This window comes from Pristiophorus japonicus, chromosome 11 (genome assembly GCF_044704955.1).
Source record: "Pristiophorus japonicus isolate sPriJap1 chromosome 11, sPriJap1.hap1, whole genome shotgun sequence".
Classification (NCBI taxonomy): Eukaryota; Metazoa; Chordata; class Chondrichthyes; family Pristiophoridae; genus Pristiophorus; species Pristiophorus japonicus.
Window position 1 is genome coordinate 79,733,172 of NC_091987.1, and position 25,451 is coordinate 79,758,622.

The window sequence follows — 25,451 nt, forward strand, 5'->3', positions numbered from 1 at the left end:
CTTGTGGTGCGGCATCTTCAAAATACACAAGATGTTATTTTTTCCATTGCACTTGAAAGGTAATTTTGTCAGGCCACATTTCTCAGAGGAAAGGCTGCAACATCAGAACATTTACAGCTAAAATGATCTGTGGGGTAAACGAACATATCCACCTGTTCTGATGAATCCACAAACCAGCAACAGGTGGGGCCTGTACTGGTTACAGAATATGTGCAGCAATGCCTCTCATTGTAAAAATACTGCAAAATAGAAACCCCAAAACACGGATCCACATGACATGGTTTTTGTTTGCATTTATGCTGCTAAATTCATTCCTTTTGTTAAAACGTTCAGATTTGGATGTTGACCTTATATAAATGTTAGAAATGTTTGACTTATTATTAATGTCCTGGGTTCGCATTAATCAAAAATCAAATAGCGTTTACCCTTTGACCTAGATGCTTGCAACTGCATCAACTGACAGGGATTTGGTGTCACAATGGAATTTATATTAGCAGTGCATTTGGTTAGTTTCAAGTTATTAATTTCATATAATTAAAGATTAAGTGGTTGAAATTCCGTTTGCAACATCACCTGTTAGCGCAGGAGAGGGGCGGCTAACAGACGGCTAAGGACTTACCGTCGGCGGGAAGCAGGTTCCTCGGCTCACGAGAAATTTAGTTGGGCGGTGGGGCCGGTGCTCTCTACCGCCGCCCACATGGTGATGTCATCAAGCGTGCAACACCTCCTTGGCACGTGGCTGTGAAATTAGGTATGTACGGTGGCCTTACTGGCAGGCATTTGTACAACCTGGAAAAGTTGTCAGTACATCGGGAACCCCGGGGCGGTATCGCCCAGAGATCAAGGTAAGCTGTTAACTTTAATCTTTTCAGCATTTATGTATTAATGGCATCAGTGGGGAAATGTGGGTCAGAGAAATTTTCCAAAACTTTTTTTTTCAGTTTTCTCAACTTGCATAGTGTCGGGAAATTCAGTAAGCCCCCTGAGCTGCCGCTCGATTGGCACCCAAGAATGAATGTGCAATGTCACTTTAAATGCTGCTCTCTCATCTTTGGGCAGTAAAACTGAATTTGGCAGTTTGAGGTGGTGATTACCGCCTGGCGGTAAAATCATCGTTCAGGCGAAGTCACCGCCTCCAAAACGGCGGTACCGAATTTCGGTCCCTAAGTATCTATAGTTTCCAGAATGTCTAATTTTGCAATGGTAGCCATTACTAATAAAATTAGAAGTCTCATTGAGGCCTGGTGAAAGTAATAGATCAATGTGAAAGTGTTAGCATGTAGTGTGTGCCTTATTAAAGTCATTTAGGCCCTACAATTACGTACACCTGCCTGTTCAATAAAGATTCTTTCTATCTACACATTGAAAGGACAGTCACATTTTTTTTTCAGTTCGCGAAACGTGGGGCCTGAAATGTGCTGCCATCTATCTTAGTGCAAGTGAAAGGATGTATCGGTCAGTACCCTCTATCTCAGAGCCTGTCAAAGTATAAGGGAGTTAGGGGAAGGTTGCCCGACTTGCATAATCCGGTTCAGCATCTGTGCTACTGCAGCTACATTTCAGGCACATGCCAGAGGGAGAAAGCTCCAAAATGCAGTGTAGGATGCATGATCCAGGAGGTTGCAGGGGCACCAATGAAAAGATGGCATTTGTGTGCCGTGGCTCCTTTTATCTGGGTCTCAAAAATTCTTGAACTTTCAGAATAAATCTTTGAGGTCCAGGCTTCCTCTTAATTAGTATACTGGCTTGCTACTGTTCTGCCAGGCCAGGGATGAGGACCCCCCAACCCCTCCAGGCACTCTCCAGTGCTGATATCCTTGTCTGGGGTCGATGGTGTCCCTTCCCCAAACAAGACCTGTATAAATTGGCAAGAAAGCCCTGGACTCAGCATATCTTCATTCTGGCACAAGTTCCAGCTCTTCCATGGCATCGTTCTATGATTCCAAAATACAGGACACAATGGTGTTTCCATTGAGGGTTTCTGTTTAACTGTGTTATGAAGATGAGGAAGAGTAAAGTGAAGGAGGTCACACAGGAAAAAACATTGTTAGCTGCTAGTCTGCAGAACCAGCTCATAAGGAACACCGTCACTTAAATAAGATCCATACCAACTGCAAACTAAATTCTGCCACCATGGTGCCCCATTAGGAAGTACATCAACTCATTTGTTTGCTAATCTATAGCCCTTCTCCACAACTACCAAGGCCCCCAGTTGTAATCATAAGAACATAAGAACATAAGAAATAGGAACGGGAGTAGGCCATACGGCCCCTCGAGCCTGCTCCGCCATTCAATAAGATCATGGCTGATCTGATCATGGACTCAGCTCCACTTCCCTGCCCGCTTCCCATAACCCCTTATCCCCTTATCGTTTAAGAAACTGTCTATTTCTGTTTTAAATTTATTCAATATCCCATCTTCCACAGCTCTCTGAGGCAGCGAATTCCACAGATTTACAACCCTCTGAGAGAAGAAATTTCTCCTCATCTGGCCCCTTATTCTAAGATCATGCCCTCTAGTTCTAGTCTCCCCATCAGTGGAAACACCCTCTCTGCATCCACCATGTCAAGCCCCCTCATAATCTTCTACGTTTCGATAAGATCACTGTCATGTATCTCACACTACTGTATATAACTGTATCTTATCATGCTATACATGACTGTAACTAGATATGACCTGTAACCACAAGCATACTTTACCACCAGGGGTGCACTTGCAGGAGACACTGCATACCTGTTCCACACAGGTATATAAAGGCAGGTCTCAGGCAAGTGTGGCACTCGAGAGCTGTGAAATAAAGGTGCTGGTCCAGAGTGACCTTGACTTTAGCATGTGCCTCGTATAAGTCTGTACTGCAGAGTCAGGACTTTACAGTGGCGACGAGTTACAGGATCACAGAATCCACAGAATGGCTACCAACGGCTCAGATGAGAAATACAATGCTGGAGACAATTGGGAGGACTTTATAGAAAGGCTCCAGCAAAGCTTTGAAACCAAAGACTGGTTGGGCGATGATAAGGCAGACAAGAGAAGAGCCCATCTCTTGACCAGCTGTGGCTCGAAAATATACGCCTTAATGAAGGACCTGCTGGCAACCAAGAAACCAGCAAGCAAGTCGTTTGAGGAGTTGAGCACACTGGTGAGAGACCACCTGAAGCCAGCGAGCAGCCTACACATGGCCAGACACAGATTCTACAACTACAAACGCTGTGTGGGCCAGAGCATACCCGACTTTGTGGCGGAACTTCAGAGGCTGGCTAGTTTATGTGAGTTCTCCGATGAACTAAGGAGAGAAGTACTGAGAGACTTTTTTATTGAAGGAATAGGCCACGCAGGCAATTCCGAAAACTTACAGAGACCAAGAAATTGACCCTAGAGGCAGCAGCACTGGTCGCACAGACATTCTTGGCAGGTGAAGAAGAAACGAGGTTGATCTATACTGCGGGTACAGCAATTAATGAAATATCGGAACAAGGGGTTCACAGCGTGAAACGAGCCGCTGCCCCCACACACAGACAAAGGCAGGAGAGCAGGCCCTCAACAGCAGGCAGTGGCGCCAGAAGCCATCAAGGGCCACATGAACGGCCGTTCACACCTCATCAACCCACAATGCGAGCAATCAACTACAGACTGAGAGAAGCTCAAGAGAGATCAGACGCAGCTCATCCTTCGGAAACAATGGAAGCGGTCTGTGCTGGAGATGTGGGGGAAGGCACTCAACAAGGGGGTGTCGATTTCAGCATGCTGTTTGCAGAAACTGCAACTATACAGGGCATCTGGCTCACATGTGCAGAAAAACAGCAGCTCAGCTGGTATACAAATCGGAAGGGTCGGAAAGCGGACCAGAAGATGGTGGGGACAGTGCCCGGGACGCCGAGGTACAGCGGGTCACCATGATCAATGTCCACTGTTCTTACAACAAGATGCCTCCAATAATGATGAGGGTCCTACTCAACGGGATACCCGTCAACATGGAACTGGACACGGGAGCTAGTCAATCTCTCATGAGCGTCCAACAATTTGAACAGCTGTGGCCCACAAAAGCAACAGACCAAAACTCACAAGGATCGACACCAAACTAAGGACCTATACCAAAGAAATCATCCCAGTCCTTGGCAGCGCCATGCTCTCAGTTACACACGAAGGGATGGTGAACCGACTTCCCTTGTGGATTGTCCCCGGAGATCTCCCAGCCCTGTTGGGGAGAAGCTGGCTGGCAAAACTTAATTGGAAATGGGATGCTGTTCAGGCCATGTTGTCAGAGGAATGGATTTCCTGCTCAACAGTTCTAAGTCGTTTTGAACATCTCTTTCAGCCAGGTGTGGGCACCTTCAAAGGGGCTAAAGTTAAAATCTACATCACACAGGATGCCAGACCGGTCCATCACAAGGCTAGAGCTGCGCCTTATGTGATGAGGGAAAAGATTGAACACGAACTCGCCAGACTTCTGCGGGAAGGCATTATCTTACCCGTGGAATTTAGCGACTGGGCAAGTCCCATCGTCCCCGTCATGAAGCCTGATGGATCCGTACGAATCTGTGGGGATTACAAGTCTACCATAAACAGAGTCTCCCTACAGGACCAATACCCACTGCCCAGAGTGGAGGACCTATTTGCCACATTGGCTGCAGGAAAACTTTTCTCAAAACTAGATCTCACATCTGCGTATATGACGCAAGAACTGACCGAAGAGTCTAAGCTTCTCACCACCATCAACACACATCGAGGCCTTTTTATGTACAATCGATGCCCATTCGGCATCAGGTCGGCAGCTGATATATTCCAGCGCAACATGGAGAGTCTGCTCAAGACCATCCCAGGGACAGCTGTGTTTCAAGATGACATACTCATCATAGGCAGGGACACCGACTCCCATCTCCGCAATTTGGAGGGAGTACTAAGTCGATTGGATCGGGTAGGCCTAAGAGTTAAGAAATCCAAGTGTCTGTTTCTGTTTTTTGGGCAGAAGGATTGCCGCTGATGGAATCCGTCCAACAGAATCAAAAACCGAAGCAATTCGTCTGGCACTCAGGCCCCGGAATGTCTCAGAACTGCGCGCCTTTCTCGGGCTACTAAATTACTTTGGGAACTTTATGCAGAACTTGAGCACGCTGCTGGAGCCTCTCCACGTGCTACTCAGAAAGGGGTGCGATTGGTTTTGGGGGACGCCCAGGAACGCGCCTTCAATAAGGCACGCAACCTTCTATGTTCCAACAGTGTTTTAGCCTTTTTTGACCCAGGTAAAAAGCTAGTTCTTACATGTGATGCGTCAGCGTACGGGGTCGGGTGCGTTTTACAGCATGTCAATGATGCGGGTAAATTACAACCCATTGCTTATGCCTCCAGGTCACTTTCGCGGGCGGAGCACGGGTACGGTATGGTTGAGAAGGAGGCGCTCGCGTGTGTGTACGCCGTCAAAAAGATGCACCAATACCATTTCGGGGCCAAGTTCACATTAGAAACTGAACAGAAACCCCTCATGTCCCTGCTATCTGAGTGCAAGGCAATAAACGGCAACGCCTCGACGCGCATTCAGCGATGGGCACTCATGCTGGCATCTTACGACTACACAATAAGGCACAGACCAGGCACAGACAACTGTGCCAACGCACTTAGCAGGCTACCCCTTGCGACCACGGAAGGGTCCGACGAACAGGACTGTGAGATGGTCATGGCAATCAATGCCTTTGAATCCACAGGTTCGCCCATGACGGCTCGCCAAATCAGAGCCTGGACGACCAGCGACCCCACGTTTTCCTTAGTCAAAAGATGTGTTTTAACTGGTGACTGGGCAGAGGCCCGCGATGCCTGCCCCGAGGAGATCAAACTTTTCCATAGGCGCATGCATGAACTATCACTACAGGCAGACTGCCTGATGTGGGGCAGCCGCGTAGTTATGCCCTTGCGAGGCAGAGAGGCATTTGTCCGGGAGCTCCACCGCGAGCACACGGGGATCGTCCTTATGAAGGCCATAGCCAGATCCCACATCTGGTGGCCTGGCATTGACGCGGACTTGGAGCTCTGCGTCCGGCGGTGCACCATTTGTGCCCAACTCAGTAATGCCCCCAGGGAGGCCCCCCTATGTCCCTGGCCCTGGCCCACCAAACCGTGGTCACGGGTGCATGTAGACTATGCGGGCCCATTCATGAGCAAAATGTTCCTCGTAGTCGTCGATGCATTTTCAAAGTGGATCAAGTGCACCATTTTAAACTCGAGCACCACCTCCACCACTGTGGAGAACCTTAGAACCATGTTTGCAATGCACGGAATTCCTGACATATTGGTCAGTGATAATGCTCCGTGCTTCACCAGTGCAGAATTTCAAGATTTTATAGTTGACCACGGCATAAATCACGTTAAGACGGCACTGTTCAAGCCGGACTCCAATGGCCAGGTGGAGCGAGCAGTGCAGATCATTAAACAAGGCATGCTAAAAATCCAAGGTCCCACGCTGCAGAGCCGCCTGTCGCGACTGCTGCTGGCATATAGATCTCATCCGCATTCGTTGACTGGGGTTCCCCCCACGCAACTATTGATGAAACGGATCTTAAAGACTAGGCTCTTGTTAATCCTCCCAGACATGCATGATTGTTGTTGAGGCAAAGCACCAGAAGTTAACTGAGTACCATGACCGAAATTCGAGGAGGAGGTGGAATGAGATAGGGGACAAAGTGTTTGTGCTAAACTATGGCAGGGGTCCCAAATGGCTTGCAGGGACAGTAACAGGCAAGGAAGGAAACAGGCTACTGGTTGTACAAATGGACAATGGCCAAACCTGCCGGAGGCATGTAGACCAAGTAAAAAGTAGATTCACCAACAACACTGCAGAACCAGAGGCAGACTACAATGTGGAACTCACACCACACCTGGTGGATAGACAGAGGGAACAACCTGAGGAAAGGGCAGTCTCAACAGATAGCCCAGGCGAGATATCAGCAATCATGCTGAATGAAACAGACAGCCCAGGCGAGATATCAGCAATCACACCGAAAGAAAAACAGGCATCAAGGCAAACAACTGAACCACAACTAAGACACTTCACGTGAGAGCATAGACCACCTGAGAGACTGAATCTATAAAGACAATAAGACCTTGGGGGAGGATGATGTCATGTATCTCATGCTACTGTATATAACTGTATCTCACCATGCTATACATAACTGTAACTAGATATGACCTGATATGACATGATGTGGTGTATTTAGATTTCCAAAAGGCATTCGATAAGGTGCCACACAAAAGGTTACTGCAGAAGATAAAGTTACGCAGAGTCAGAGGAAATGTATTAGCATGGATAGAGAATTGGCTAGCTAACAGAAAGCAGGGAGTCGGGATAAATGGGTCCTTTTCGGGTTGGAAATCGGTGGTTAGTGGTATGCCACAGGGATCGGTGCTGGGACCACAACTGTTTACAATATACATAGATGACCTGGAAGAGGGGACAGAGTGTAGTGTAACAAAATTTGCAGATGACACAAAGATTAGTGGGAAAGCGGGTTGTGTAGAGGACACAGAGAGGCTGCAAAGAGATTTGGATAGGTTAAGCGAATGGGCTAAGGTTTGGCAGATGGAATACAATGTCAGAAAATGTGAGGTCATCCACCTTGGAAAAAAAACAGTAAAAGGGAATATTATTTGAATGGGGAGAAATTACAACATGCTGCGGTGCAGAGGGACCTGGGGGTCCTTGTGCATGAATCCCAAAAAGTTAGTTTGCAGGTGCAGCAGGTAATCAGGAAGGTGAATGGAATGTTGGCCTTCATTGCGAGAGGGATGGAATACAAAAGCAGGGAGGTCCTGCTGCAATTGTACAGGGTATTGGTGAGGCCGCACCTGGAGTACTGCGTGCAGTTTTGGTCACCTTACTTAAGGAAGGATATACTAGCTTTGGAGGGGGTACAGAGACGATTCACTAGGCTGATTCCGGAGATGAGGGGGTTACCTTATGATGATATATTGAGTAGACTGGGTTTTTACTCATTGGAGTTCCGAAGAATGAGGGGTGATCTTATAGAAACATTTAAAATAATGAAAGGGTTAGACAAGATAGAAGCAGAGAGGTTGTTTCCATTGGTCGGGGAGACTAGAACTAGGGGTTACAGCCTCAAAATACGGGGGAGCCAATTTGAAACTGAGTTGAGAAGGAATTTCTTCTCCCAGAGGGTTGTGAATCTGTGGAATTCTCTGCCCAAGGAAGCAGTTGAGGCTAGCTCATTGAATGTATTCAAGTCACAGATTGATAGATTTTTAACCAATAAGGGAATTAAGGGTTACGGGGAGCGGGCGGGTAAGTGGAACTGAGTCCATGGCCAGATCAGCCATGATCTTGTTGAATGGCGGAGCAGGCTCGAGGGGCTAGATGGCCTACTCCTGTTCCTAATTCTTATATTCTTATGTAACCACAAGCATACTTTACCACCAGGGGTGCACTTGCAGGAGACACTGCATACCTGTTCCACACAGGTATATAAAGGCAGGTCTCAGGCAAGTGTGGCACTCGAGAGCTGTGAAATAAAGGTGCAGGTCCAGAGTGACCTTGACTTCAGCATGTGCCTCGTATAAGTCTGTACTGCAGGGTCAGGACTTTACAATCACCTCTCATTTTTCTGAATTCCAATGAGTAGAGGCCCAATCTACTCAATCTTTCCTCATAAGTCAACCCCCTCATCCTGGAATCAACCTAATGAACCTTCTCTGAACTGCCTCCAAAGCAAGTATATCCTTTCGTAAATATGGAAACTAAAACTGCACGCAGTATTCTAGGTGTGGCCTCACCAATACCTTATATAGCTGCAGTAAGACTTCCCTGCTTTTATACTCCATCCCCTTTGCAATAAAGGCCAAGATACCATTTGCCTTCCTGATCACTTGCTGTACCTGCATACTATCCTTTTGTGTTTCATGCACAAGTACCCCCAGGTCCTGCTGTACTGCGGCACTTTGTAATCTTTCTCCATTTAAATAATAACTTGCTCTTTGATTTTTTTCTGCCAAAGTGTATGACCTCACACTTTCCAACATTATACTACATCTGCCAAACTTTTGCCCACTCATGTAGCCTGTCTATGTCCTTTTGCAGATTTTTTGTTTCCTCTTCACACATTGCTTTTCCTCCCATCTTTGTATCATCAGCAAACTTGACTACATTACACTCAGTCCCTTCTTCCAAGTCGTTAATATAGATTGTAAATAGTTGGGGTCCCAGCACTGATCCCTGCGGCACCCCACTAGTTACTGGTTGCCAACCAAAGAATGAACCATTTATCCCGACTCTCTGTTTTCTGTTAGTTAGACAATCCTCTATCCATATTAATATATTCTGCTACTTTCTCACAGGCACTCCCCCGCCTTGTCCCAAATTATTCTGCACATATTTGATCAGTAATAAAATCATTTTAATGAAAACAAATCCATGGGGTTAAATTTCCACAGGGGCTCTCCTAATTCTGCACCATAACTCCTGCAGAAGATTTATGGAAACTCCAGATAAAAAGTTCTCTCGGGTTTCTGCGGATCTTCTGCCAAAGTTATGGTGACAAATCAGGACATCCCCTGTGGAAATTCACCCCCTATGTGCCTTGCTACTGTTTTTATCACCATGCCTTCCCTTGGTGCCTACAATTGTGCTGCCTTTCAAACCTAACCTCCATATCCCTTTGATGCACTCTTAGTGACAGGAGAGTCTGAGGTGGCTGGCACATGTTTTCTCACAGAAGTGTTGGGACTGGAGTGGCAATTTGTTATCTTTGGTTATGGGCCATTTTCCCCTCAGGACAAAGGTGGAGCGTGTGAAGGCACTGCACGCCATCACAGGGAATGTAATCCAGAAAGCATTGCTTCCCAGAGGTGATGACAAGAGCAGGAAACAAGTAACTGCAGATTATGTTAAGCTTTTATTTCTTCCCTACATGTTCAGCCATAAGCAAAATGTGTTGTGGTACTTCCTGTATATTGATGGTAAGTTGAGGCCAAGGCAGCTCAAAATATAAAGCTGTGTTACAAGCTGTGACCACGTCGTCTTGCTTTGGCTGCCCTAATGAGGTCAGTCAACTTCTTCCTGCATTGAATGGCAGTGTGGGGGGTTGTGGAAAGTAACACTAACTACCACAGCCATCTCCTGCCACAGGATCATGTCCTTCATGAGCCTCCTTCCTTCAGGGCCAAAGAGTTGGAACTTCCTTTGCAGGACCTCAAACAAATAACACCTCAACTGGAGACTTAACTATGGAGATTTGGTGCTCTAAAGAACTACAAGCTTCAGGCATTAGGGTGACCCAAATTGTTTAAATCATAAAATGATTACCATGACTTCTTTAAGCTGTTGCAGCATCACTGGGTTTCCTTTCGTGGTGAGATTATATTAAAATGAAGTTGGCCATGGAAAATAGGATGGGGTCACGATGGGGTTACACCGGTGGACAGAATTAAAGTCCCAATGCACTTCCACCATTGAGGACTATCTAACTGAGTTCAACTGTGCGAGCCCCTCCCCACCACCATCCTAACTATTATAAAAACAATCATCTGGAATTTTCACACTGATTCTCTCAATTAAGTGTTGTGACCTGGAAAAAATGGTTAAAATGGCTGTCCTTACTATTTCTCCAGGGTTCCACCGTTGTCCCATTGAAATTATAGCAAGAGATTGGGAGAAACCCTGTGGAAATTTCATGTTAGAAAATGCTTTGCAGGAATACATTTTATGAAAAGTGTGAAGTTGGGGGACAGGGTTTACTGGAATGGGAATCTAGTTCTATTTTTAAAACAGCCTTGTGAAGAAAATTGAATGCAAGTGATTCCGAAAACTTGACAGTTGATGCGGACCCTGGCGGAGACAACAGTAAGGAAGTGTTAGCGTATTTCTTGGGATTATTGTCGCAGCAAAGGTTTGTTAGTCTGGCAATTATAACCTCCGCTCAGATTCAGGCCAGAGTGGTTTTAAATGACAAGCTTTAATATATATTGATTAATAACAGTATTGGTTTTATACAACTGTCCTACAATATTACATTAAATAGCGAGCAATTAATACAACCTGTTTGTGTTTCCATGAAGTCTCGTTCAAGCTGATCAGACTTGTAATCTTTCGTGGATGGACTTTCTACTGCCCCGATAGCACTCTGACCTTTAAGAGAATTCTTATATTATTCGGCTACCTTGGGCTGTGTCTACGCACAGCAGATGCATAGTTGTGCGTTTGCTGAGGCCACCAATTTATGTGTTTACCCTCTTTCTAATCTTTCGGCCCTCAAGCGTTGTTTTTGGCAATTTTTTTAAACACGTAGGCCAAGTGGCGTTGCAGGCTATTCACATGTGATGTCTTATCAATTGTCCCCTTATCTGGGTTTGGGTCATCCATTGACCTGGGTGTTTATCATTCCCTTGTCCTTTGAGTTTTCAAACTGTCTTTGTTCATACATTTCCCTTTTCCTCCACAGTCGCTCTTGGGTTAAAATGCTAAAGCAAAGTATGCTGGGATAATTTGACCAACTAAATCATATTAAAATATTCGAACAGGAAGTACAAAGGAAAGGTTTAACAATAATAATTACTGTTAATAAAAAAATCTGGAGGAACAATCTATCTCCACCCACCATAAATGAAGAAACAGAGGCTACTGGCATGCACTATAGTTATAATGAGAAGACTCTGTAGTTGTGTATCTGCATTAAGTTGATTTACTGAGGACAGTTCTGGAAAACTACTTGAAAATAAGTTGATTCCACTGCTAAAAATAGTTTTCCACCTCTACAGAGAGCATGTTGTCTCCTAGCACCAACTATAGCACATGTGGATTGTGTTCTGTCAATATTTAGTGTATAATTAGTGTAGCAACAGAACTTTTGACATGAGCAATGTGTGACCACTATAGTGGTTAGTCTGAAGTACATGAGATCCTGCTGTATGTAATAGTATGGGATGAACAAAACAGTGCACTTATTAATTAGACTCATATGTAACAGGAGCAACTTTTCTATTATTTTCAATGAGGAACAATTCTGCAGTAAAGGGAAATGCAAAACTGCGCCCCTATTAGTGGGAAAGTGCAATTACAGTGTGACGTTTACATAGGTAGTTTCCATTATAAATAGGGAAATAGAAATTTAAAATGGTAAAATGTTGTCTAAAACACGAACTGAGTGCGTGCAGACATAATATTTTTAATATATTACGTATATAAAACATCTATCTGATTACTTCAGAACACTTTATCATACAGAATAAATTTTACAAGTTTTTGATCTCAGTACAGAGATTTGTACAATAGGGGTGGATATCAGTCGTTCACATGGACAGAGTGCTCAATTCATGACCCACACACTATTTTCCAGTTATTAATTTCAATAAATGGAAAATTATTCAGAGGCAGTAATCGGGCATGCCCACCTTTCAACCCAAATTACAGATACCTGCTCACTCCGTGCTGGAAGCCTAAGTTGATATATTATAAAAATGGTACATCAGGCATCCATTTCCTGTCAATGATACTTCTCGTTTCCTGTCTGTCACTTCAAGTGTCATCCTCAAGATTCTTGTCACATTTGAAAAGAAGCATAAATAAAGGCAATCATTTGACACAGTGCCCGTGATCTCGGAGTAATCTTAGCAATCACACCTACAAAAAGGAAAGAAAGTCAAGGTTGTGATCTGCAGGATGAAGAGCAACTAAACTCTAACCTCAGCCATTGTTTAAACAGAAATTAGGCATTGTGTCCTTAAAGGAACTGAGCTTCACCTTAACAGGAGAATACTACTATCGACACTGCACAGTATAACATGGTCCTGAAAAACAATATGTCATCTGACTTACCATGAGCAATTCTATGAGAAATCTACTGATATTGTATATATTTGTGATTTGTTGACACTGTGTAATTGTAAATGGACCTATCAGAGCTCATGAAGGTACCTGTGCTTTGTTAAACAATTTTCTCTTCAGTTGGTATTGTATATTTTCCCCATAAAATACAATTAGACAGTCTGTTCTTATAACTCATTTTACCATATTCTCCTGACAAGAAACATTGGCCTTGCCCAGTCGCAGAAGTATTTTACCATACCAGAGGCAGAGAATATAAATACCAGCATGTTTCAATATTTGTTGCAATGGACTTTTTTGGCATTGTCTACTTTAAATAATGGCTCTGAAATTCCGATGTCCCAGGTCCGTACAAAGTTCCTACGGACCCGGGAAGGCATCGGAAAAGCCGGGTTTCAGCACGCAATGCGCATGAGCTGAAAACCGGCTTTTCCGATCTGTCAAGTTTCTGGCTTGATAGATCGTCCATATCTCGGGAGCGAGGACACTTGCAGGGCAAGATTTCTGATATTTACGAATATCTTGCCCAGCAAATGTCCTCAAAAATCTTGCGCCTGAAAAAGCAGGCGTATAGCCTACTTTTACAGGCACAAGTGTTTAAAAATACATAAAAACATTAAATTAAATTAAATAAACACATATGAAAACATACTTTATTGTTAAAAAGTTCATTTTAAGACATCTTTAAAAAAAGTCGGGAAAATATTATTTTTTATAAGAACTTTAATTTAAATGATTCTTAAATATGTCATGTATTTTTCTATTTTTTATTGATTTTTTTGTGTGTTGGGGGGAGGGGTATCTCATTCATAATAATGGGAACTCCCATTATTATTGATTCCCATTATTAGGAATGAAAAAATACTGTACATTGATTGGCTGCCCAGAGCCATATGAATACAGCTCCAGCCCTGTGCATGTCCCAACGTGTAGGCGCTCCGATGCATAGGTGTGAAGGCCTCAGGCTCGGAAGTTCGAGCGGGCGTAGCAGCAACAGGTAAGTGTGCAGTTTTTTACCTTTTTTCTTTAGTTTACCGACGGGAAGACTTCTAGCGGAATTTCAGGCCCATTATGATCTGCAGTGATATTCTGTACAGGTGGCACACTGAAAGCACTGACAAAAAACAATGGATCGTGCGATCTGATCTTGTTAATATTTTAAGTTTGCAGTTTTCTGTGATAGATTTTAAGCAAGTGGTAGGAGGTTTAGAGGGGATTGGAGGAGAAACGTTTTCACCCAGAGTCTGGTGGGGGTCTGGAACTCATTGCATGAAAGGGTGGTAGAAGCAGAAACCCTCATCACATTTAAAAAGTACTTGGATATGCACTTGAATTGTTGTAACCTACAAGGATACGGACCAAGAGATGGAAATTGGGATTAGGCTGGATAGCTCTTTGTTGGCCGGTATGGACACTGTTATGTCTTGAATAAAGAGTCAGACTAGATACTGCAAGCTCAAAGTAAGGTGTGACCGTAGTCCTTTATTACAGATCTCAGAGTGCCTCTCCAGCCTGTGAGGCCTCCTTATATACAGGTGCTCCCAAGGGATTGTGGGATCCCTTGGGACTCTAGAGGATAAGCCCTCTGGTGGTTAGACATGGTATTTACAGGTTTACATATATAACAACACTCCCTCCCTAAAGTCAATAGTGTAACTATTTACAATGTGAGTCGATCTGGGGCCTTCCTTTCCCTGGTTGATCATCTCGGCGCAAATGCTGGTTTTGGTGAGTCGTTTGTTGGGCCCTCGCTGGGCTGCTGCACAGCTAGCCTTGCTGGGCTGCTGGGGGTGGCGAGTCCTGCTGGGCTGCTGCGGGTGATGGGTTCTGCTTCATGGTCAACCGCTGGGTCGGTTGCCACTTGTGTGTGTGTTGGAGGATCGAAAAAGGTAGGGTCTATTGTGGTTTGTTCTGGATAGTCTGTAAATCTGAGTTTGGTTTGGTCCAAGTGTTTCCTGCAGGTGAGTCCATTTGAGAGTTTGACCACAAACACCCTACTCCCCTCTTTGGCCAGAACAGTGCCAGGTAACCACTTGGGACCTTGTCCATAGATGAACACAAATACAGGATCATTTATCTCAATTTCACGTGGCACATTTGCGCGATCATGATATGTATTCTGTTGAAGCCGCCTGCTCTCGTGTGGATCAGGGTGGCCTAATGAGAGTCTTGTCTTAAGCGCCCTTTTCATGAGCAGTTCAGCGGGAGGAACCCCAGTGAGTGAGTGGGGTCTTGTACGGTAACTAAGCAGGACTCGGGATAAGCGAGCCTGCAGTGAGCCTTCAGTTACCCTTTTCAAGCACTGCTTGATTGTTTGAACTGCTCGTTCTGGTGACCGTTGGGCGCTGGTTTAAACGGGGCAGACGTGACATGTTTGATCCCATTGCAGGTCATGAACTCCTTGAACTCGGCACTGGTAAAGCAAGGCCCATTGTCACTTACAAGGACATCAGGCAGGCCGTGCATGGCAAACATGGCCCGTAGGCTTTCAATGGTGGCAGCGGACGTGCTTGCCGACATTATCACACATTCAATCCATTTAGAGTACACATCTACAACCACTAAGAACATTTTTCCCAAGAATGGGCCTGCATAGTCGACAGGGACCCAAGACCACAGTTTGGAGGGCCAAGACCATAAACGTAATGGCACCTCCCTGGGTGCATTGCTTCTCTGGGAACATGTATTACATTTGTGCATGCAAGACTCTAAGTCTGCATCCATACTGGGACACCACACGTGGGATCTGACTATCGCTTTCATCATTACGATGCCTGGGTGGGTGCTGTGGAGATCACTAATGAAGGTGTCCCTGCCCTTTTTTGGCACCACTACCCGATAACCCCATAAAAGGCAGTCTGCCTGTGTAGACATTTCATCTTTGCGCCGCTGGTACGGCTTTATTTCTTCCTGCATCTCTAACAGGACACTAGACCAACTCCCGTGGAGCACACAGTTTTTTTTACTAAGGACAGTAAGGGATCCTGGCTCATCCAGGTTCCAATCTGTTGGGAGATAACAGGTGATTGCTCACTCTCAAATGCTTCCATTACCATAACTAAATCTGCAAACTGTGCCATCGCCACCTCTGTGGTGTGCAATGGCAGCCTACTGAGAGCATCGGCACAATTTTCTGTGCCTGGCCTGTGGTGGATGGCATAGTTGTATGCGAACAACATGGCCTTTTGGCTAAGATCTGCATAACTAACCTGACCAGCCACCATGACGTCCGGGTGGTTTCTCCCTGGTCAGGAAGGTATATGCTTACATTTTTGTAAACAGGAGGTGGGTGGGATTGGTGACCCATCCACCTCCACGGAGGTGTGTGGGGGACCTGACCCATCCACCTCCATGGCACGAACCTGGTATTGCAGTACTTCCAGGAACGGTGCAGTGGCTCTAGGCCTTTTGGCTAAGAGCATTGGCGCAGAGTGATCCTTGACTGGTGCAGGGTGACCTCTGGCGTTTGACAAAGAATTGTAACGATTGGATAACGATTGGACATGAATTTAAAAAAAAAAAAAAAAACATGGCGCAGAGTGATCCTTGGCATGTGCAAGGTGACCTCTGGCGTTTGTGATTTGACAAAGAATTGGAACGATTGGCTACGAATTTAAAAAAAAAAAAAACATGAGCGCCCATCTTCTCGGCCTTTTGGCTAAGATCATGCGTAACTGACCTGACCAGCCACCATGACCTCCGGGTGGTTTCTCCCTGGTCAGGAAGGTATATGCTTGCTTTTTTGGAAACAGGAGGTGGGTGGGGTGGCTTGACCCATCCACCTCCACGGAGGTGTGTGGGGTGGCTTGACCCATCCACCTCCATGGCACGAACCTGGTATTGCAGTACTTCCAGGAACGGTGCAGTGGCTCTAGGCCTTTTGGCTAAGAGCATTGGCGCAGAGTGATCCTTGGCATGTGCAAGGTGACCTCTGGCGTTTGTGATTTGACAAAGAATTGGAACGATTGGCTACGAATTAAAAAAAAAAAAAACATGAGCGCCCATCTCTGGATGCGGGCCGAGGCATTCGTATTTATCCCCTTACTTTCAGAAAAGAGGGATATGAGTGGCTTATGGTCGGTTTCCAATTCAAATTTGAGCCCGAGCAGATATTGATGCATTTTCTTTACCCCGCAAACACACGCTAACGTTTCTTTTTCGAACATATTATAGGCCCTCTCAGCCTTAGACAGACTTCTGGATGCATCAGCAACAGGTTGCAATTTCCCAAATTCATTAGCTTGTTGCAATACACATCCGACCCCGTACGACAACGCATCACATGCTAGTACCAAACGCTTACATGGATCGTACAACACAAGGAATTTGTTTGAACATAATAGCTTCCTAGCTTTCTCAAAGGCATTTTCTTGGCTTTTACCCCATACCCATTCATCTCCTTTACGCAGTAAAGAGTGCAAGGGTTCTAACAATGTGCTAAGACCCGGTAAGAAGTTACCAAAATAGTTCAGGAGTCCTAGAAACGAGCACAGCTCCATCACATTCTGTGGTCTCGGTGCATTCTTGATTGCATCTGTCTTTGAATCGGTGGGCCTGATGCTGTCCGCCGCGATTCTTCTCCCCAGGAGATCCACTTCAGGCACCAGGAAAACGCACTTCGAGCATTTTAGCCTGAGCCCCACACGATTAAGCCGACTAAGAACCTCCTCCAGGTTCTGCAGGTGCTCGACGGTGTCCTGACCTGTAACCAAGATGTCATCCTGGAAGACTACAGTGCGCGGGACCGACTTTAGCAAGCTTTCTATGTTCCTCTGGAATATCACCGCGGCCGATCGAATCCCAAACGGGCACCTGTTGTAAATGAAGAGACCTTTGTGCGTGTTGATGCAGGTGAGGCTTTTCGATGATTCCTCCAGCTCCTGCATCATGTAGTCCGAGGTCAAGTCCAGCTTCGTGAACATTTTCCCTCCCGCCAGCATCGCAAATAGGTCATCTACCTTTGGTAGCGGGTATTGATCCTGCAGTGAGAAACGATTGATAGTTATCTTGTAATCACCACAGATTCTGACAGTGCCGTCTCCTTTGAGGACTGGAACAATCGGACTGGCCCACTCATTGAATTCGATCGGCGAAATGATGCCATCTCGTTGCAGCCTGTCCAGCTCGATCTCTACCCTCTCTCTCATCATGTAAGGTACCGCTCTCGCCTTGTGATGGGTCGCGTCCCCGGAATCAAATGGATCTGCACTTTTGCTCCTTGGAACTTCCCGATGCTTTGTTCGAACAGCGAGGAGAACTTGCTTAGGACCTGGGCACATGAGGTGTCGTCGACGGACGAAAGCGTTCGGATGTCGTCCCAGTTCCAGCGTATCTTTCCCAGCCAGCTCCTGCCGAACAGCGTGGGGCCATCGCCCAGTACCACCCAGAGTGGTAACTCGTGCACCGCTCCATCATAGGAGACCTTTACTGTAGCACTGCCGATTACGGGAATCAGTTCCTTTGTGTACGTTCTCAGTTTAGCATGAATGGGAGTCAGGCTGGCCTTGTGCACCACAATTTATTGAAAGTCTTTTTGCTCATTATGGACTGGCTTGCGCCCATGTCCAGCTCCATGGACACCGGGAGTCCACTTAATTCAACCTTCAGCATTATCGGGGGACACTTTGTGGTAAATGTGTGCAGCCCATATACCTCTGCCTCCTCGGTCTGAGGCTCTGGTTCATCGTGATCCTCCGTGGATCTGTTCTCCTCTGCAACATAGTGGTTTGCTGGATTAACAGGGTTTGCAGCTCGCCTGCACATTCGTTGGGGGTGTCCCATTGTTCCACAGCCCTTGCAAACGTATCCTTTTAAGTGGCATGAATGGAAACGATGATCACCCCCCCCCCCCAGCCCCCCCCAGCGCCAACAAGGTGTTAATGGCTTTGTATTCATCACCCTTGATGGTGGCCTCTGAGTCAGCTGCAGACATGCAGCTGCAAGCGTGTAAGTCCTGCCCTGTATATTTTGATTCAAAAACAACGTTACTTTGTTCACAGTACTTGCAGCAGCACTAGTGTGCTGAGAAATTTGTTTGGTATTGTCACTGGTGGCGATAAATGCCTCGGCTATCGCTATGACTTTACTCAAGGTTGGGGTCTCTACAGTCAAAAGTTTGCGAAGTATTACTTCATGGCCAATGCCAAGTACAAAGAAGTCCCTGCACATGTGCTCCAAGTGTCCTTCAAATTCGCAATGCCCTGCAAGGCACCTTGGCAAGCTACGTCACCAAGCTCGGCAATGTAGCTTGCCACTTCCTGGCCTTCAGACCTCTTGTACGTGTAGAACCGGTACCTTGCCATCAGAACGCTTTCCTTCGGGTTTAGATGCTCCCGGACCAGTGTGTACAACTCATCATACGACTTGTCTGTGGGTTTCGCTGGAGCGAGCAGGTTTTTCATGAGGCCATACGTTGGTGCCCCGCAAACGGTGAGGAGGATCGCCCTTCGTTTGGCAGCGTTCGCTTCTCCTTCCAGCTCATTGGCCACGAAGTATTGGTCGAGTCGCTCCACGAAGGTTTCCCAATCATCTCCCTCCAAAAATTTCTCCAGGATGCCCACGGTTCTCTGCATTGTTGCGGTGGGGTTCGTCACCTGTATCTCGTTGCCAGTTGTTATGTCTTGAATAAAGAGTCAGATAGATACTGCAAGCTCAAAGTAAGGTGTGATCGTAGTCCTTTATTACAGATTTCAGAGTGCCTCTCCAGCCTGTGAGGCCTCCTTATATACACGTGCTCCCAAGAGATTGTGGGATCCCTTGGGACTCCAGGGGATAAGCCCTCTGGTGGTTAGACATGGTATTTATAGGTTTACATACATAACAGACATGATGGGCTAAATGGCCTCTTGTGCTGTAAATTTCTATGATTCTATGATCTTATTAACACTTCAGGTATAATTAAGTATAAGTCTGTGAATGTTGTCTTTGTATTACTGGAACATTGTCAAAATATCCTGGTCATGTGTAAACAAGTGATTGGAAAATTCAATTGAGTATTGTCTCAGCAAGTGACAAGTTCTGTATATGATCTGCCTATTGTGGGAAGTCATTCCACAGAGGATAAGGCAAGGTATCAATCATAAATCTGCAGTAAACCGGGTTACCCAGAAAGACTTCTATGATCAATCATCAAATGACCACAATTGGAATGACACATCATATATGGAAGAAGTAATTATGCCTGTTAGTAGGGTTATCAGCCCTTCCGGATTGCCCGAGAGTCTTCGGAATGGACCATGAATCTCCTGGATGCTGCTGCTAGCTTTCCCATCACAGAGAAGCCTCCAGCTTGTTCATGTTGCCTTACATTTCCCCCCTCCCCCGTCACCGCAGAGAACTGGAATTGGCAGATCGTTCGGGAACAAACAGGAGTTGGGAATGAGGGGGGAGGGTGAGAGTCAGGAATGGGCCGGCTGGAGTTGGGAATCTGGGGTGTAGTCGGAACAGGCTTGAGGGGCTGAATTGCTTGCTCCTGTTCCTATGTTCCTAATTGGGGGAGTCAAGAACCAGAGGGAGTCTGGAATTGGGAGGCTTCAGGATTCAGGGACGGTAGTGGTTTAGGAGTCAAGGGCTTCGGGAGTTGGGCATGTAGGACCAGGAGTCGGGGTGGAGAGCGAGAAAGAGACTGGCGAATGTGGGTTAGGAAGAGAGGGAGAATATGGAATGGGGTTTGGGGGAGAGAGGCAAACTGGGGATGGGAGTCTGGGGATGGGGGGGGGGTTGGGGGAGACTAAAGGTAAGAGAATTGGGGCATGAGCGGCGGGATGAGTGAGGCTGGGGTTGTGGGGATTGGGTTGAAAGTGGAGAGCAGAGAGGGAGACGAGGGAATAGGGTGGGTGTGACTGAGGCTCTCAGTTCACATAGAACCTGTGTCCAAACCAGTGTCCAAGGAGATGGTGCCTGTTAAAGTGGCATCGACTCAGGACCTGCCCACACCTTGTACAGTGAAGACGGATTCTGTCTCTAGTTACAGAATGAGCGTTACAGCTATTACTACCAGTTACAATTCAGTGAGTTATTGTATCTGGCAAAATCTGAGCATGACTAATATTACTGTTAGTTATCAGTGCAACTTCAGTAAGTTACAATTAGTAACTGGTGGAGTAAAAGTTGCCTCACCTCTGGTTTCCCCCCCGCAAATGCCTTCCTCCACCTCCCCCCTCCCTGCAACTCGGTTTCTCCTGTTCCCCACCTTTGGTTTCCCTTCATCACCTCCGGTCCGCGGAACTTTTTGCACATCAGCTGTTGGTGCGAAACCACAAAGAAAAAAATTCAACTACAGGGAACTCAAACTTTATAAAGTAAATGCAATAACAACAACAACATCAACTTGTATTTATATAGCACCTTTAACATAGTGAAACGTCCCAAGGCATTTCACAGGAGTATTATGTGAGCCACATAAATGGAAAGTAGCGCAGGTGACCAAAAGCTTGGTCAAAGAGGTATTTTTCAAACATAGAAACATAGAAAATAGGTGCAGGAGTAGGCCACTCGGCCCTTTGGGCCTGCACCGCCATTCAATATGATCATGTCTGACTATGCAACTTCAGTACCCCATTCCTGTTTTCTCTCCATACCCCTTGATCCCTTTAGTCATAAGGGCCACATCTAACTCCCTTTTAAATATATCTAACGAACTGGCCTCAACAACTTTCTGTGGTGGAGAAATCCACAGGTTCACAATTCTCTGAGTGAAGAAGTTTCTCCTCATCTCGGTCCTAAATGGCTTATCCCTTACCCTTAGACTGTGGCCCCTGGTTCTGGACTTCCCCAACATTGGGAACATTCTTCCTGCATCTAACCTGTCCAATCCCGTTAGAATGTTATATGTTTCAATGAGATCCCCACTCATTCTTCTAAATTCCAATGAATACAAGCTTAATCGATCCAGTCTTTCTTCATATGTCAGTCCTGCCATCCCGGGAATCAGTCTGGTGAACCTTCGCTGCACTCCCTCAATAGCAAGAATGTCCTTCCTCAGATTAGGAGACGAAAACTGCACACAATATTCAAGGTGTGACCTCACCAAGGCCCTGTACAACCTCCCTGCTCCTATACTCAAATCCTCTCACTATAAATGCCAACATGCCGTTTGCCTTCTTCACCACTTGCTATATCTGCATGCCAATTTTCAATGACTGATGTACTATGACACCCTGGTCTCGTTGCACTTCCCCTATTCCTAATCTGTCACCATTCAGATAATATTCTGCCTTCCTGTTTTTGCCACCAAAGTGAATAACCTCACATTTATCTACATTATACTGCATCTGCCATGCATTTGCCCACTCACCTAACCTGTCCAAGTCACCCTGCAGCCTCTTAGCATCCTCCTCACAGCTCACACTGCCACCCAGCTTAGTGTCATCTGCAAACTTGGAGATATTACATTCAATTCCTTCATCCAAATCATTAATGTATATTGTAAATAGCTGGGGTCCCAGCACTGAACCTTGCGGTACCCCACTAGTCACTGCCTGCCATTCTGAAAAGGACCTGTTAATTCCTACTCTTTGCTTCCTGTCTGCCAACCAGTTCTCTATCCACGTCAATACATTACCCCCAATACCATGTGCTTTAATTTTGCACACTAATCTCTTGTATGGGACCTTGTCAAAAGCCTTTTGAAAGTCCAAATACAAGGAGAAGGAAAGAGAGGTCGAGAGGCGGAACGGTTTAGGCAGGGAGTTCCAGAGCTTGGACCTAGGCAACAGAATGGCCACCAATGGTTGAGTGACTATAATCAGGGATGCTCAGGGGGGCAGAATTAGAGGAGTGCAGACATCTCGGGGGTTGTGGGGCCAGAGGAGATTACAAAGATAGGGAGGGGTGAGGCCATGGAGGGATTTGAAAATAAGGATGATAATTTTGAAATCGAGGCATTGCTTAACCGGAAGCCAATGTAGATCAGCTAGCACCGGAATGATGGGTGAGTGAGACTTGGTGCGAATTAGGACATGGGCAGCTGAGTTTTGGATCACCTCTAGTTTATGTAGGGTAGAATGTGGGAGGCCAGCCAAGAGTGCATTGGAATAGTCAAGTCTAGAGGTAACAAAGGTACGGATGAGGGATTCAGCAGCGGATGAGCTGAGGCAAGGCTGGAGAAGGGCGATGTTAAGGAGGTGTAATAGGCAATCTTAGTTATGCTGCAGATACGTGGTCAAAAGCTCATTTCAGGTTCAAATATGACACCAAATTTGTGAACAGTCTGGTTCAGCCTCAGATAAGAGTTGGGGCAAGAGATGGAGTCAGTGGCTAGGGAACGGAGTTTGTGGTGGGGACCAAAAGCAATGGCTTTGGTTTTCCCAATATTCAACTGGATGTCAGACAAGCAGTCATGGAAGGGTCGAGAGAAGTGGTAGTGAGGTAGAGCTGGGTGTCATCAGCATACATGTGGAAACTGATGCTGTGTTTCCAGATGATGTTGTCAAGGGGCAACATGTAGATGAGAAATAGGAGGGAGTCAAGGATAGATCCTTGGGGGACACCTGACGTAATGATGCAGGGGTGTGAAGAGAAGCCATTGCAGGTGTTTCTCTGGCTATGATTAGATAGATAAGAATGGAACCATGTAAGTGCAGTCTCACCCAGCTGGATGACAGTGGAGAGGCGGTGGAGAAGGATAGAGTGGTCAACTGTGTCAAAGGTTGCAGACAAGTTAAGAAGAACGAGGTGGGATAGTTTGCCTTTGTCACGGTCACAAATAACATTTGAAGACATCACATGATCACGCGTCACATGGTCAGATGTTACATCCTCAGATGTCACATGTTTAGAACGCCATGTGGTCAAACCTCCAGCAATGCCTCCAACAAGAGTTGCCAAGCCTATACATACTTCAGCATAATAACGATGGAAACATGCCTAACAACGTGCAAAGATTTTAAAGGCTTTCTAAAGCAGTTTGCACCAAACATTAGCGCACTCTCTGTGAAACCCTCTTTAAAGAGAAAAAAGTCCCTTTGTGATTGGTCTGCAGCAGAAGAACTGTGTGCATTTGATGGCAGCCGCAGACTGCTCAACACCAATCTTTCATCTTTCAGAAGCTGCTGTGAGCTCTGCAGCAAAAGGTAAATATAAAAAACAATAAATGTTCAGAAGCCTAATTCACTAATAACAATAAATGCAACAGAGTACAGTTCACTGGGATTGAATGCATGGGGATTAATTTAGTCCTGAGTCTCAGGTGTGTTTGGACCCACAATAGGTAGTGATTACCTTATTTATTGTCATCTAATTCAACTGTAAGCAAATTGCAAGTAAAATCAAGGAAAACCCAAAGATGTTTTATAAATATATTAAGAAGAGGTTAACTAAAGAAAGGGTAGGGTCTATTAGAGACCATGAGGGTAATCTGTGTGTGGAGGCAGAAGATGTGGGTATGGTTCTTAATGAATAATTTGCATCAGTTTTCACAAAATAGAGAGGCGATACAGACATTGCTATCGAAGAGGAAGAATGTGAAATATTAGATGAAATAAACATACCGAGAGAGAAAGTATTAAGGGGTTTAGCAGTTTTGAAAGTGGATGTCCCCAGGCCTGGATGAAATGTATCCCAGGCTGCTAAGTGAAGCAAAAGAGGAAATAGCAGAGGCTTTGACCATCCTCTCTGGCTTCAAGTGTGGTGCCAGAGGACTGGATGACTGCTAATGTGGTACCTTTGTTTAAGAAGGGAGAAAGGAATAGACCGAGTAATTACAGGCCAGTCAGCCTAACCTCGATTGTGTGAAAATTATTGGAAAAAGTCCTGAAGGACAAGATAAATCTACATTTAGAAAGATACGGGTCAATCAAGGACAGTTCGCACAGATTTGTTAAGGGAAGGTTGTGTCTGACTAACTTGATTGAATTTTTCGAGGATGTAACCAGGAGGGTCGATTAGGGCAGTGCATATGATGTAGTGTATATGGATTTTAGCAAAGCTTTCGATAAGGTCCCACATGGCAGACTGGTCACGAAAGTAAAAGCCCATGGGATCCAGGGTAAAGTAGCAAGTTGGATCCAAAATTGGCTCAGAGGCAGGAAGCAAAGGGTAATGGTTGATGGGTATTTTTGTGACTGGAAGGATGTTTTCAGTGGGGTTCTGCAGGGGTCAGTGCTAGGTCCCTTGCTTTTTGTGGTATACATCAATGATCTAGACTTGAATATAGGGGGCATGATTAAGAAGTTTGCAGATGATACAAAAATAGGCTGTGTGACGATAATGAAGAAAAAAGCTGTGGACTGCAGGAAGATATCAGTCAACTGGTCAGGTGGGCAGAACAGTGGCCAATTTAATCCAGAGAAGTGTGAGGTAATGCATTTGGGGAGGGCTAACAAGGAAAGGGAATACACATTAAATGGTAGGACATTGAGAAGTGTAGAGGAACAAATGGATCTGGGAGTGCATGTCCACAGATCCCTAAAGGTAGCAGGCCAGGTGGATAAGGTGGTTAAGAAGGCATACGGAATGCTTGCCTTTATTAGCCGAGGCATAGAGGATAAGAGCAGGTGGGTTATGCTTTAACTGTATAAAACATTGATTAGGCCACAGCTGGAGTACTGCATGCAGTTCTGGTCACCGCATTACTGAAAGGACGTGATTGCACTGGAGAGGGTAATGAGAAGATTTACGAGGATGTTGCCAG

General features: G+C 45.7%; 1 pseudogene; it reads left to right on the forward strand.

Annotated features, from left to right (window-relative positions):
* Positions 1-16,458: 16,458 nt before the first annotated feature.
* On the forward strand, positions 16,459-16,691 carry LOC139276531 (U2 spliceosomal RNA; annotated as a pseudogene).
* The last annotated feature ends 8,760 nt before the right edge of the window (positions 16,692-25,451 follow it).